The 15,388-nt window shown below is 42.0% G+C and overlaps 1 long non-coding RNA gene across 1 annotated transcript in view; it reads right to left on the bottom strand.

Moving 5' to 3' along the window:
- LOC139805541 (uncharacterized) overlaps positions 1-14,297 on the bottom strand; it is a 91,007-nt gene extending 76,710 nt beyond the window's left edge. The window contains exon 1 of the long non-coding RNA XR_011729853.1: positions 14,184-14,297. This is a non-coding gene — a long non-coding RNA (uncharacterized lncRNA). The remainder of the gene's footprint in view (positions 1-14,183) is intronic.
- Between the last annotated feature and the right edge of the window lie 1,091 nt (positions 14,298-15,388).

The raw sequence follows: 15,388 nt of genomic DNA, 5'->3' as shown, positions 1-15,388 counted from the left end.
TCAGCCTTGCCCCAAAGGCAGGTTTTCAACCCTTTTATCTCTTCACACTTCAGAAGAATTTTTCCTTTAGGTCAAGAAAATAAGAAACTAATGAAGCAACTAATTTCATAGAAACAGGGAAAGAATGAAGGGCAAGGAGAAACCCTGCCCTGCCCAGCCATGCAGGGGCTGGCACAGGAGCCCCAGAGCAGGGAACATCTCGTGAGCTGCATTTGCACTTGGTCTGAAAGGCAGCAAATGAGTGGAGAGTGCACATCTTTATCCAGAAGCACTGAAAAAGCCTCTTTTGTAGAAGTAATTTTTTAATCAAGTATCAGGTGACATACAACCAAAACTATTTTTTTCTAAGTCTTGCCTGTGCATACAGAGCTGTGCCCAGGTACAGGACCTGCCCCAGCTGCTGAGTTTATGCAGCACTGCTGGGCATGGCTTGAGCAGGTGATTTGAAACCAAACCCAATTTGCACAGCACTGCAAGCAGCCAGGGTGAGAAATCCATCCCCATCCCAGCAGCAGGAGTGGCTTTTTAGAGCAGCCAGGTCAGTTCATAACCTCAATTTCCTCTCCACAGGTTGCATTAAAAGCAAGATTAATATTCAAATGATGCTGCCCTGGTGCAGTGGGCTTGCTCAAGGCTGTTGCAGCCAGGCTCTCCCTCCCACAGCACCCAGCCAGCCCAGCTCTGCCCTCCCAGTGCTTCAATAACACCAGTTGGTGAAAGCAGGGCCAAACTGGGCTCCCTGAATTACAGCTGAGAGGACAATACCGATCAGCAATTTAGTTCTAAATCCCTCGAGGTAGCTGGCGTGGTCCTTTTTTCCCCCCTATACTTAAGGATGGGAAATACTCTGCTATGCAAATACTCCAGTAAATTTAGCTGCTGAAAGCTAGCAACAGTCTGGCTTTTCTTGGCACTCCTCTCTATATGCCCTGGCTTCCATTTCCCCATATATTTTAAGCACCAGCTTCCCTACATATTGGTACCTTATGCTTAGGCAGTTGTGCACTGTAAATATAGAAGACTTTAACCATGGGGCTCAATCCAGATCTCCCCCTCCCTCCCCAATATTTTTAAGGAGAAAAGGTCAGAGTATTCCAGCAAACTGACGCACTCTCTCTAATTTATACAGCAAGCAGCTTAAAGCCGTGCGTCATTTGACCATTTTCCATTTGTTCATGCCGAGATTAAGAGATGGGCTTATTGTTGAGCTTAGAGTTGAAATTACAACTAAGAGAAAAAAGGGTTATAGGAGATCAGTAGCTGCAGCTGGGCTTTGATTTACTCTTGCCCAGTCATGGCAATGGAAATTAGAAAACTTGAAAAAAGCAGCTCGCGGGGCTCGGGAGAAGCCGAGTAATTAACCATTTCTAATGGAAAGGTTTCCAAATAAAACTGGGCAGGCAGGACTTGCTGTGAGCAGTAACAGCTTGTTTAATTGCCAAGAAGCATCTGTGACAGCACAGTGGTATGCAGCTGGGATTGCAAGGGAGAAAAAGCCCAGCATCACCAGCAGAAGTGGTTTGTAAAGCTGAGGAGTCAGCACGTTCTGTAGGACTGCACCCCAGCTCCCAGGGCAGGCAGGTGGCAAACTGGAGGCACCCACCAGGAGACAGCTCTTCCCCTAAATACCTTCAGCAGTTCTGCCCACGGATGGGATGTTTGAGCTGCAGGAAGGAGTTTGAGGAGCAAAAAATAATCCTGCAATCCGTATTGAATTCTGCAGCAGAGCAAGGCCAGAGCTGGTCAGACACCGAGCAGGTGTTTGTGCTCAGCCATTTACACAAATAGGGTGCTGGTGAGCAACACAGACACTTGCACAAGGGGAATGCCAAACCCTGAGCCAATGCCTGCTCAAATATTTCATCCGAAGTTGGAGGAGCCATGGAAATTTCTACAAGAACTGCAGATAGTTGAGGTTTTCATTCTGGGAGGATGGATCGCAAGCTCATCAGGTTTTAGCAAACTACAAAATTCATCAGGGGGGTTGCAATGCTCTCCCATTCCTTTCCCTGTTCTATTTTATAGAAAATACAACCCAAATTAATTAGTCTTTACATGACAAGGAGGGTAACAGATTTGCTGACATTTTCCTGGAAGAACTGTTGCTCTCTATAGCATTTTCCATTTTCATCTGGGGTATTTTTATGGTACTGGATGCAGATGGATTTTCTAGGAAGGTGAAAATAAGAACACTGCCCTATAAATAATGTATTTCCATGTGTGGCAAATCACTAATACCCTAAAATTTTGCTCAAACTGAATGTATATATTTTTCACCACCAGAAAGCCTCCTCCACTGGCAGAAAACCAAGAACTATCACCCCCCCTAACCAGGGCATCCAGCCTGACACATGCAAAATAAACCAGACCCTCTACACAGTTAAACGTGAGAGAAAAGCACAAATTATTGGTTAGAAACCTGTGATGAAAGAGCTTTTTTATGGCCTGCAGGAACCTTCTGCTTTTTGAGCTTCATATTTTCAACTCTCCTGCTTGCTCCCTTTGGTGCATATGCTCCAGAAATGGGGTGCAAGTGGGACCTTCTCCTGACACCTGATTCTACTCAAAATGCACAGGTGAAAAACCCAAGGAAATGCAGCTCATTAAAGAAAGAGAAATCCTCTCTCTGTTTAGTTTTATTTTCCAATGACAGCTAGAAGCAGCTAGCAGCATCTCTGTCCTAATGACATTTATTTCTATCACCAGGCAGATGTATGAGCCTCTGGCAGATGAATTTCAGAGCTTTACAGAAAAATGCATTTAGCCATGGATGCAGTCGGGCAAAGCAAATAAAGTTTAGTGTCTAAACTTATGAAGATTTAAATGTCATTCTGACATGAAACACATTGTGCCAATTTTCCAGCTCTAGCAAACCTACTAAATGTCATTGTCTTTCTAAGAAAGGATCTATCCTTATTTCCTTTTTTATTGGTTGAGAAAGATTAGGAGTAATCTCACTAAATCCTCAAACACCCCCACATGATAAATATTTTTTTGGACATGGCTGTCAGAATATTACATTCACTAACAAAGAAAACTCTTGCTGTACTCATGCCTTTTTTTTTTTTTTTTTTTTTTTTATCCCTCAGTGATATTCACCCAGCTTAATTTTGGCATTGAAGCCTGGGGTGGCCAGAGTCATCCCATTTTACTTTGGACATATCCAGAAAGGAGAGCAGCCAATTGCAACACTTTTCCTTCCTCCTTTGGCTGCAAGATAGAAAGACAAATTGCCCTTAACAAAGTGAATTGATTTTCCTGCCCCCCCCCCCCCCCCTCCTCTCTCCCACCTCCCATTAGAAAAATAAGTAAATAAAAATAAAACCCCCTAAGCACAACAGACAGAAAAAAACACTACAGAAAAATCCTTCTCAGTTCCATGGCCATGAAGTCTGATCTCCTCAGGCAACTTGACCAAGTTTGGATGGGAAAGCTTTGCATTTTACCAGTTTTTCCTCTAGCATTTATTTCAAAGCTCAAACCTCTACAAATTAAGCCTTCCCTTTCACACTGCTCCAAAACTCACAAGAAGGGAGAAATTCTGGAGAATTAGCACCAGAGAGTGCCTTGCAACCTGTGAAATCCCCATTGCTCCCTACAATTATTTTTTATGAAATAAAAAAAGGTAATTTTAGAGGCACAAATAGCCAGCATGAAGTCCAAGACAAAGCAAATACTTCAAATCAAAAGGGCCAAATTCTGCCTTCATGTGTTTAACACGTGGATTACCTGGGAGTTTCACTGAAGTTGAAGTTTTGAATTTTCACCCAAGTGTCCAGAGGTTGAAGCCCTTATTTTGACAAGTAGGATCTTCCTCTGATGAGCCCCTTTCATCACTTCTAATAAAAAATTAATAGAAGAATTCTAATGCAAGGGTAGTGCCAGGGCTTGCTGCTCATTTCTGTTAATCAGAGCCTGGCACCAAACCAATGCACTTTCCCATCACAAAAGGGCCCAGGACTGTAAAGCCATTTCTAATAATTTCATTCAGCCTGCTATGAATTCTGAAGGTATAATTGGAAGTGATGTTTTTAAATAGGAGGCTGGTTTTGTAATTAGCATTAGAATCAAATGTCCTTTTTCCTTTACCAAAGCTATGCCTTTTGCTAATGGTGTTCTCTTGGATTATTGTCTTTTTATCAGTTGTGGGACTCAATTTGATGTTCCCAGGTATTTCAAATAGAACACATTGTACATTGTTCAGACGAACTATTATTTGAAATGTGGCTGGATACATTGTGTTGCTTTTTTTATTTTTTTTAAGAGAATTGGAAGAAATTCTCAGAATCTGACTTGTTATTCAACAATTTTTTAAAAAGTTTAAAGGATGATTTAATGGAAAATAGTTTGGATTCTAAATAGCCATTGTTGGCTCAAAAAGTCACCAGTTTTCCCCTTCTGAGTTAAATCCCAGAGATATGGACAACTAGGAAAATTACCTCACATCTCTATGACATCCTGTGCTGACAGGTGCTTTGTTGCTGCAACACTCCCTTAATTTATGACCCCCCTGGGACCAAAAACCTTCTGCCCCTCCCTGATAAAGCTCTGAGCAGCTCCAGCAGCTTTTGCTCTTTGGGCTTCACCTCATCAGAAGCACCTCTCCAAAATTTAAAGCCAGGGTGAGATTCCTACAACTCCTACACATGGTCCTGCTCCATCCCCCCCAAATTCCAGGGAATCCTCCCCAGGTCTGAGGTTTTCCCTGCCCCCCAGGAGCTGATGCTTCATGGCTCAATCACTACCAAGCCTCTAAGTTCCAGTTTCCATTTTTTACCTCACATATTTGCTTTCACAGACTCTTTCACCAAGCAGAGGACAAAGTGTCTGTTTGTTTGCCCAAGATTACATTCAGGTAGCTGCAGCAGGGGTTTTTTGATTTTTTTTTTTTTTTTTTTTTGGCTCCTAAGGAATCTATAACTGAAGAGGAGAAAAAAAAAAATTCCCTTTGCTAATCACATCTGAATTTGCTGCAGTTTCTGGCTTGGTAACATTTTGTCTGTTGCTTTTAAAGACCATGTTAGGGCTGGCTGTAAGAAGAACAACAGAAATGAGGTCCTGCATCCACATGCTGCCACATCTGCCCCAGCCATCTGTCACCTTGGCATTATTCTTAGTCCTAAGCTGTTGGGGACAGTCACTGCCTTTTGGCATGGGCAGCAAGGAGAGAGCTGCACTGCATTGAGGATCCTGAAGTGGAGGTAAATAAGCAGTCCCACTCCTAATAAAAATAACCATAATTCCATCCATCTCAGAGCCTGGTACCAGGATTCTGGCACTGGCCTCCAGCTCAGACCCTGCACGGAGCCAGAAGCCTTTGCCATTTAAGAATTAATGCACAAATTCTGCTAAAGTTTGGAATACTTAACTGAAATATCAGCAAGAAAATTGCTTTAGAAAATAAATGGCTCGATTCCTATTTATCTCTCATTTTATTAAAACCCCAACTAATAAAATAAAAGGCAGCTACAAGAACCTGCAGGCAGAGGAGGGGAAGCTGAATGCCAGGAGCTCTGGGGAAGAGACTCCCATGTGTCAGCAAAAAATACCTTGCCCAAGCACAAGTGAGAATGCAATTTTTTGCAGCCTGCAACCAAAACAAACCAAGGATGGCAAGGTTGCTCCAAAGAGATAGAAAAGGCAACACGAAGGAGTAAAAAAAATGAGATGGGGAGCCCAGCCCAGAGCTCTGGAGAAACATGAATCTCAACAAACAAAGAAAAAGCAAGTTCAAAGCAGAGAGCAGGAAACACTCGACACAAGCATCAATATTTTATTGAGGCAGAGCTGCTGTTTCATTCAGGAAATTATTTGATACCATCAGGGGCTGAATAAGAGTTGGAAGCAGAGCAGGGGCTGGGCAAGCCAATTGCTCTCATGAGCAGAACCAGTTGACCCCATCCAGACCAGTGGCTGCTGCACAGGACTTTAATGCACTACTACTATTTTTATTTGCACATTTACTAACTCAGCCCTGAAAAGAGAACTGATCAAGCACATCGACTGCAAGGAAAGAATTTTTGATTTTTTTTTTTTTGGTTTGGTGGGATTTGTTTGGTTTTTTTGTGGTGGTGTTTTGGTTTTGTTTTTTTGTTTTTTTTTTTTTTTTACAATTGCAACATTTTTTGAGTGCTCCCCTGTAATGGCTGCTATAAAATAAGCAAAAATTGCAAAGCACCAGTTACAAGACTGTTCACCTGCCACAGTACAAGGCAGCAGTGATGCATTCCCTAGAGCTAAGCCTTTACTGAAGGGTTTTCTAGATCTCATGCTTAAGCAGTCACATTTATTCTCATTTCTTCTGTGGACAACAGAACTTTCAGTACATGCAATTTATGATTTTATTGGGTTTTTTTTTTTAGCTGAAAACAGTGCTGAGAAGGCAGGCAGTGACAGTGCTTTCCAGGCTGTGCTTGTCCCTTTGTCACACCTTGCAGAAAATAAAGGAGGTGATGATCCTCACTACCTTACCTCTTCATTACAAGAGAAATTCACAACTGATTCCACACCTTCCCAGCTCTGCAAATCTTCCAACAAGAAGAGAGCTTCTTGGCATGCAGTACTCATCATTTTTCATTTCACAGGATGCAGACAATTTTCAAGCTAAAATTGAGTCACAAACTGCTCCCCAGCAAATGCCCACGACCATCTTTCCTGGTCCCTTTATCAAAAAGTATAAATATACACTTAAACCCAAAACTTGATGGCTCTATAACCCCCTCAAATGGAAGGATTTGTCCTCTGGAGGTGTCTCTAACTTGCCAGGGCCTCTGTAAATTAAGCAGCTTTTTGAGAACTAAAAATTGTCATCCTGAATGGATCGTATCATCACTTCCCCTCTCAAGGGACCCACATCAGCTCTGCAAGGAAGGGACATCCCCAGAGTTGGCCCAGGGAGCACAGGACACCTCTCAGGGCCATGGCAAGGGCTGGCAGCAATTTCTGAATCTCTAATCAAACTCTTGCCTACAGGGGGAAAAGGTTAAGAAAACAAACCAGTGTGGAATTTCCTGGTGTGTTTAATCCCTTCCAGCACCAGATGATTCAGCTATCTGTGCACCAGGAGAAATATTGCCCACAGTGACAGGGGAGATGGCAACCAGCCCAAGGAGCCTGACTGCCATCACAGCTCCTTCCAGTAAATTAAAAGCAAGTAGTAAAAGAGTAGTAAAAGAGAACACAGAAGCTTTCCCCATTGCCCTGGTTGAAGGAGCAGCCCTGCAGAGCTCAGCATCCCTGCAGGATGGACAAGGATGCCTTTGAGTTTCCATAAGAAACTGGTGTTAGAATCAACGTTGCTAAAACAAGGTATTACTCAGGCCTCTAAGTAATCACAATTATGTACAGCCAGGCTGGAACTGAAGACCCAAACACGTCCCAGGTGTCACCCTCCTGAAGTTAACCAGTCCCCTTTTCAGACACAAAAGCATTAGCAGAAATGGGAGGTGAAATTCATGGCCTGTATTTATTCTGGAAACATCTCAGCAAGTGTAACATCGTGTGCTGGACAGCTTGTAACAGCACTTGCTCAGCAGGTCCCAGCCAGAGAGGTATTAGACTTGATTAAGGAGAAAAAGCAGAAGAAATACCCCCTATTGCTTTTAGCAGAGAGATTTTTCCTTAAGCTCCCATGACAATTTCAGATTGTTGCTTCCATTTTCATCTTTTAAGGAAAGGGAAAAAGCTCTCATTGTTTTTATTTGAAGAGATTATCTTAAAATTTATGGCCAGCTTGTTTCACTTGTGATTCAGCCTTTTTTACCCTGCTGATTTCCATAAAGTTGCAAAGCTCCCACCAGCTGAAGAGCTGAGTCTCTTGAGTCCTGATGCTGGGAGGTAATAAGGGGACAAATTTCTCACAAATTACCAATATATATATATATATATAAGTAGATAAAGTTCAGGGCAAGAGGACTTATTTTCTTATTTATATATATATAAGAAATGTGTGTATATATATACACACACACACACATTTGAGATTGTACCTATGTGTTCCTGCCTGTATCCTCACAAGCTATTCCTACTTGGAATTAAACATTCCTCAGCAAAGTCTGGCATTGCCTAGACAGCTCCTGCCCCTGCAAAGTGGCTTTTGGGTGGTTTTTTGTTGGTAACACTTCCCAGGGTGAGAGAAAGCTGGAGAGGGAACACAGCTGGTGCCCTGGCAGAAAGTCAGAGGCATCAAGGGATGTTCTGGGAAACACTCAAGAAAGCAGCATGAAGTGAAGAAATGGCTCCTATTTAGATTTCCCCTGCTCAGAAAGGGTTTGCTGCCAACTGCTGCTGCTTGCATCATAGCAGGTTTTTTGGTTTTTTTTTTTTTTTTTTTTGCTTTTACTGACATTCACATTATCATTATGATTCCCCAAGTGGACGTTTGCAGATGCAATTTATTACATTCTCTTTAACCCTACAGAGTTAGAAAGCTTTGGGATATTCCCTGCCATGCAGCTTCCCAATAACTGCCCTGAGGATGGAAAACTGCAACACAGGATTATAGAAAACAAAGCAGGAAGGAGTGGGATGTGAACTTCTCACCTACAGCATCAGCCTGAGGCCCAGCAGTTCTTCCACCTCCACGTTCAGAAGCAGAGGGAAAGACAAAAATGTTTGCAAATACAGTTTCCAAAAGGTTTACAGGAATTTGGGAGCAAGACTGTTTTGCCTGCTAAGGACTGGGCTGCCCCAAGGGTTACTCCTTCCAGCTAAATATGGGGTTTGGAAAGATCTTTCCATGCTCATCCCCCTTATTCCCAAATCCATTTCTTATGGCAGGGCTGGGACTTCACAGACCACAGGGCAGCACCCTGGACCACTGACTGACAAAATGGCTTTTTGCTTGGACAAAATGTTTTCCAAGCTTAAAATGGGCAGATTCCTCTTTCCTCAGCAGAAAAGACTGAGTCTACCTTTGATTTCTCCTACGATTAAGATAAGAAAGGACAAATGAAGTCTTATAAATTAGTTTTTTAGTGCAATCAAGCAGCAGGCAGGAGGCTCTCATCTGCTTCTTGTGCTGGAATTAAAAGGAAAAGCTCCAAGAGCATCCCAAAGAGCCACAAACCAGTGCCTTGCAGCCAGAATGCAGCACACAGGAAAAAAAAAATAAATCTAAAGTCACTTTAATTAATCCTGAAGGCAACACTTGCACTTTCCTACTCCAGTGCATCCAGGTTTGAAGAGAAAGCCAGAGTAACAAAGTGGCAGCAAATGATGGAGTTTCCTGCCAAATCAACCCCAGGAAATGCAGGAATCCCAGACCTGACAGATCTACACCCCACCGGATTTCCAGCACAGAGCAGAGAGGGTAAATGTGCTCTGTACAAGAAATAAATGCAGCTTGTCCAGGAAAGGCAAATCACCCCATGAATGGAAAGGAACAAGGAACCATCTGTGCTGCTGATTTACCTTCTCTCCAAATTAATGATTTCAGCCTAGAACTGAGTAATTTACAAGAAGGAAAAAAAAAAAAAAAAAAAAAAGCAATCACCTTTCAGAAAAATTGCTTTTTATTCAGCTATCAAGTGGAAAAGTTCAGATTTTCATTCAGGAAAAAAGTGAACAGACAACCAAACCTATTAAATAGCCAAAGTGGAAAACAAGAAATCCCCAACCACAGAGGGCTAATTCAACCAGCCCTTGGCCAGCTTCTGGTGATACCTTGGAGATAAAGGGCCTGAGCTTTAGCCCCTGCTGTTTTAGCAGCATGTGGGAGCTGTTCTGAAGCTCACCCTTGGTGCTGCTCCTCCACAAGCTGCAGCTGAGCATGACTTTACTCATCTCCTCCAAATTCAAACTTTATTATGGAAAAAGTTTGTCCCTGCCTTTTCCTGCTGAAGGGGCACTCTCTGCCCCCACCCTGTTTTTATTCCAGAAAGTGTAATGCAGGAGATAGAAGGGGAAAAGGCAATTGTTCACATCATGGGATTCACAGGGGCTTTGCCTGGAAAGGTTCCACTCTGTTCATGCACATATCTGATCACATAGTCCTGGGGTTTATTAATACCCTTTCTGTATTTTTCCAAGAGGAAGAGGGGGTAAAAAACCAAAACAAAACTGTCTTTGGACTGATGGAAAGTGATGCTAATGATTACCAATGACTAAAAGACCCCCTCAAATGACCAGCTTGTTAATTTGCTGAAACTGATGCATTTAACTGACCTCTCAAGCTGTCCTAAAATCAAGCCCTGTTCCATAAAATGAAGATTATCACTTGTTAAAAATAATGATCCCATTACATATTTGGTCAAATAAAAATGTCCTGAACAGCCTCTGCTGTACCAATTCCTATAAAAAAATTCAAGGGAATATGACATTAAGTTCACAGCCAGTAATCAGGTTTGATGGGGGAGGAAGGCTTCTGAATCACATCACAGAATGTTCTGCTCATCCCATGTTTGAGTGCAGGCTCCAGATGGGCAGACTGAAAATGGAAGTCAGGCATGGGGGCTTTTCCTACCTTCCCAACTTGTTCACCTGAGCAATAACTCCTACTTCTAGGATTCCTTAAAAAAACCTTGCTTACAAGTCACCCTGACCCCAAGGAACTGCTGAACATAATGCTGGGATTTTTGGGGGATAGGCAGGTAAGTTATTCAAGATGCTTTATCAAAAATTCTAATTAACTTTGCTCTCTAGAGATGCAAGAATTCTATTTCATTTTTATAAGCTTCCAGGTAGTATTAGGATAAAAGTAAAATGCAGGAAGAGAAGTCTGTGCATACAGAAGATGCCCAAAATCAAGATGGAAAGAAGTGGAATGACCTCTGGCTGAGGACCTGAAGATGCAGCTGGATTCAGAGCTGCCTCCCTGTGCTGGCTTCAAAAAGCAGCAAAAGCCTCAACTGAAAACAGTATGAAAAGTGCCACTGAAAAAAAAAGTCCTTAAAAAAAGCCCACAACACTTATCACCAGCTAGAGACCCATAGGAAATTTAAACTCCAGATAAAGGATTGTGTCCTTGGCCTGACAGTAGCTGACATCCAGGATTTCCAGTTTGTTTGATATGCTGGGACTTCCCATCTTCCTTTTTCTTAAATCCCACCCATAAAAAGGTATTTTCCTACATATTATACAGTTCTGAGAAACAAATGCCCTGACACCAGCCTCACGTGCTCCTGTTGGAGCACAAGCCCTGCTTTGACAATGCAGAGAAATGCCAAATGATTTACAATAAATAAAAAAAAAATATTTAATGGCAGCACACATGAGAAATATGTTTGTGCTTTGGAATTTTTCAAGCAGACAAAGGTTTTTGGGAAGTGCCCTTAAGCCATGGGTATGGACAGATCTTGGATCTGGTTATGAATGATTCTATCTGGTTATGAATGATTCTATCTGGTTATGAATGATTCTATCTGGTTAACATCATAAGGACAGGGCCAAGTACTGACCATGACTAAGTGAAGCCAGAAAGTTGCCAGTCCAGGACTAACTCAAAGCAGGAGAAAAAATAAAAGGAGAAATAGCTCTAGGAAGCAGCTGCTGCCCAGTTTCTCCTAACAGCAACACAATAACCCATGGCAGCATCTGCCCCAGCAACACCAAGAACCTGAGGAGCTCAGGTCCCATCAGAGAGGTCCTGAGGCACTTGGAAGTGACACCAAATGATTCCAAGGGAATCCCAGACCCAGGCAGCCAAGGCTATGGACCAGGGCAGCCCCATCTCTGCAAAGCTTTGATCCTTATGCAGTGCCCAAGCCCAGGGTCATCACCCCACCCAGAGGTGCCTCCAGCATCATCTCTTTGCATGGGAAAAGTGATATTATTGTAAGGATCATTTTCAGTTATGTTGCTAAACAGCCCATTTAGTTGTTGCTATGCTACAGAGCAAATACTTTCACCATTTGCTTTGTTTAATCACAAACAAAAACCTATGGGGAAGTAATTTTCTGTCCCAATTTACTAGAGGGGGAAAAACCTGTCCTTAAAGTGAGAGCAACTTGGCTTCATGGGTCATTCCTAGAAGTTAAGCATGGAATATTCTGCCCGATGCCAAGCTTCAGGATTACCTTCAGGGAGCAAACATAGATCAGGGAGGTGATGAAAATGCAACAGGAGCCCTTCCCACCCTAGGCACCAAATGAGAAATTCTCTGAAATGCCTGGAAGGAAATGATGGGAATCAGCTGGACCAGCACCACCGTGTCCATTCTTTCCCAACCTCTTATTTAACAAGGTTTTATTTAACACTCTGCAACGGGTCAGGCAGCACTGGGTGCTGCTCTGGACCTAGAGGGGTTCTTGCTTTGCTTGCAGCTTGGTTTCAAGCCAAGGCTTGGCTGCCTTTCCCCCTCTGTGGGTGAAGGATTTGCTGTGTCCTGGATTGCAGACACATCCCTGCCCTTTGTGGGGGGTGTTTTGCAGACAGGATCTCAGCCACAACTGAGCACTTTCAGCAAATGACATCAGAGCACACTCAACTTGCTCTTAGTTCAATAGGAAATTGTGGGGTTTTTCATTTTTATGCCAAAGAGGAAAAGAAAAAAAAAAAAAAAAGACTTTTGACTTTATGAACTCTGGTATTTCAGGGAAAAAAAACTGAAGGAGTTCAACTCCCTTCAAAGTACTGAAATCTTGAGTGATAAGTTAACAACAGATTTTTCCAGGAAACTGAACAGAATTTAGCCCAGCAAAAAAAGTGCCATAAAGACTGTTATCTATCTCTGTTATCACTTAATATTTCAAATTGTCTTGCACTGATGAAAGACACAGTAAGGAATCTGACCCACAATACTCTATGGAAGAGAACCTGCAGATGTCCCTGAGAAATGCTCTGTAATTGTGACATTTGTTAGAAAAATCAGACACATGGAATATAGTTATTAAAATTAATGATAACTGTGTTCAGTGATTTGGGGATGCAGGAAGAGAATTAAGTGGATTTCAAATCATTACTCAAGGAATTAAGTGCTAATCTTTCCCTAAAGTATGAGAAGAAATTGATATGATAAAGCTGATACAATTAAATACTCTTTAGCCACAAAATCACATCACAGCTGCATTTTAGTACCAAGAATACACAACTTTGATACAGAGATTTTCTTAGTCCAGCTAAACCTAGATGTTAAAAGCACTTTTTCATCCTTTGCACAACCAGTTCACGTGGTCATATCCTTCAGGAGCCAGTGAAAGACATTGAGAAAAACCTCCCTGAATCTATGTATTTGCATACATCCACATCATGTAAAAATATTTGTATAAAACCAAGCTATAAGAGGACCAGGGAGAGAAAGACAAGAACTTCCATGTCTGGCAAGGTTGGACCAGGTAATATTTGCTCAGTAATAGCCCCAGAATTTATATTCAGAAAAGCATATTAGAAAGAATATTTAATTTTATCTTCTGTGTCCCAGCAGACTGGATCTCAGTCATCCACAGTGCTGAATTACACACTGGTGTTTAGCTGGGGCTCAGCTAATGCACATTTTACTCTTGGAGTAATAGATTCTTAACCTTTGATTATCTTCATTGCCCTTGGCAATTTGCTCCAGAACATAATCAATAAATTGCATTAAAAGTGTGCCCAGCCTCTAATTTCAATTTGTATGGCTTCAGCTCCCAACAAGCTACTATGTATTCTCTGGCATATTAGAGACTTTTAAGTACTAAAATTCTCTCTGAAAGGGAAAGTGACTACATTTGAATCATCACTTGCTCCTTTTTGTAAGGCTAAATAGAAAACGTCAAAGCATTTCATCCAATCTCCAGATAATTTTATAAGTCTTACACTCCCCATTTTAAACAGCTCTTCCAAATTAATAACAATTGTGAGCACATTTTCCAAATGTAGTAAAAAAATCAAGCCCATAGCAATAAAACACTGCCTGCTCAATCCCTCCTCAGCTCTAAGCATCACTTTACTAAGTTGCAGTAGTTGTGGAAAATAAGCAGAGTTGTTTTACACTGCAATACCAGAATGCTGGGGAGCTCTAAAGGGGAAATAATACACTGTACAAGAGCAGAAATCAGTTCAAAGCAGCAAGAACACTCTGGCACCCACCAGTGCTCAGCCTGCCTTATTCCTTCACTCAATTTCACAGCCTCTCTGGATTATAGAATGAAAGGGCAACTTGATTGACAGGGTATTAAAAGTCCCTGCAGCCCTCCAATCCAATTTGGATCATTCTCCACCCATCAAGCTCCTGGAAAGTCACTCTGGGTATAACCTCTGGAATTTACCCTTTGCAGGTGACCCTGGTCCCTGGGATGGCAGCTGGGAGCAGCTCTGGCACAGTTGAGGAAAGCTCCTGGGCATCTGTTTGGCAGCTTTAGTCCTTCTCCTGCTGTAACAAATCCACCCAACTCTATTTTCTATCACAAAAGTTCTGTTTGGACATACAGAAAAAAAAAAAACAAAACCCAAAAAACAGCTTTTTTTCTTCCCCTTCGAGGGAAAAAGAAAAAGTGAAACTAACCCACTCTGCCTCAGCACCCTACTCAGCACTAGGAGCTGCTTTTTCCTGACTCCTCTGCAGCAGCAACATGACTTGTACTTGGTTTCAAGTTTTCCCATAGATTCAGCTATTTTGGTTCTGGACTGACCATTCTGGGGCCATAAATCTGACAAGGGAAGATGAACACTGATGCCAGCAAAGTGACCTCTAGGAAGAGATTTCTCTTGTGTTTCAGAGATTGCAGAACCCTCAAAAAAAAAAAAAAAAAAAAAAAAAAAAAAAAAAAAAAAAAAAAAGGAAAGAGACCAAAGTTTAAAGCTTCTTAAAATTCCTTACTATCTACATAGATACCAGAGAATTTCTTTCCAGTGTAGCCTTACAGCATTGCTATGGGCTCAAATCCACAAAAGGATGTTACCCTGGTACTGTCATGGATGGAGAGTGCCTGTTCACATACATAACTGGCAAAAATTTGTTTTAAAAATGTTCTTTCTAGGAGAAACCCAACAGGCTCTGAAAAGTTTGCACAGGTTCAGGTGTCAGTCTTATGTAGGCAGCTTCCAGCTGGGAGATGCTCAGGGCACAGAACTGAACTTGTTTCCCTCTGTTTTCAGCCAGAGCTTTGGGAATCCCACCCAGAGCTGAGGGAATATTATTGGTGACACTGAGAGTTGGATAAAATCTTTTGGGCAGGAAGAATGCAAGATTAATATATTTTTCCATCCCTCTGAAACATGAGCTTTCTATACCTAACCCTGCTGATGCATCATGACCCAAATCATCCCAAGCAATGATATAATCCTGGGCAGTTTGCTAATACAACCAGCTTCAGTTTCACTTTGCAAACATTTAATTTGTCACCTGCTAATTAACTCAGTAACTGGCATGTTTTCCAAGATGTGACAGCCTGCAAAGGAGAGTTCTGGGCCCTTTCAGAGCAGTGTCTATTTTAAATCCAACTATGCAGAGCCTTTGGCTCGGAGTGTTGAG

This window comes from Heliangelus exortis, chromosome 20, assembly GCF_036169615.1.
Source record: "Heliangelus exortis chromosome 20, bHelExo1.hap1, whole genome shotgun sequence".
NCBI lineage: Eukaryota > Metazoa > Chordata > Aves > Apodiformes > Trochilidae > Heliangelus > Heliangelus exortis.
This window is presented reverse-complemented; position numbering and strand designations above follow the sequence as displayed.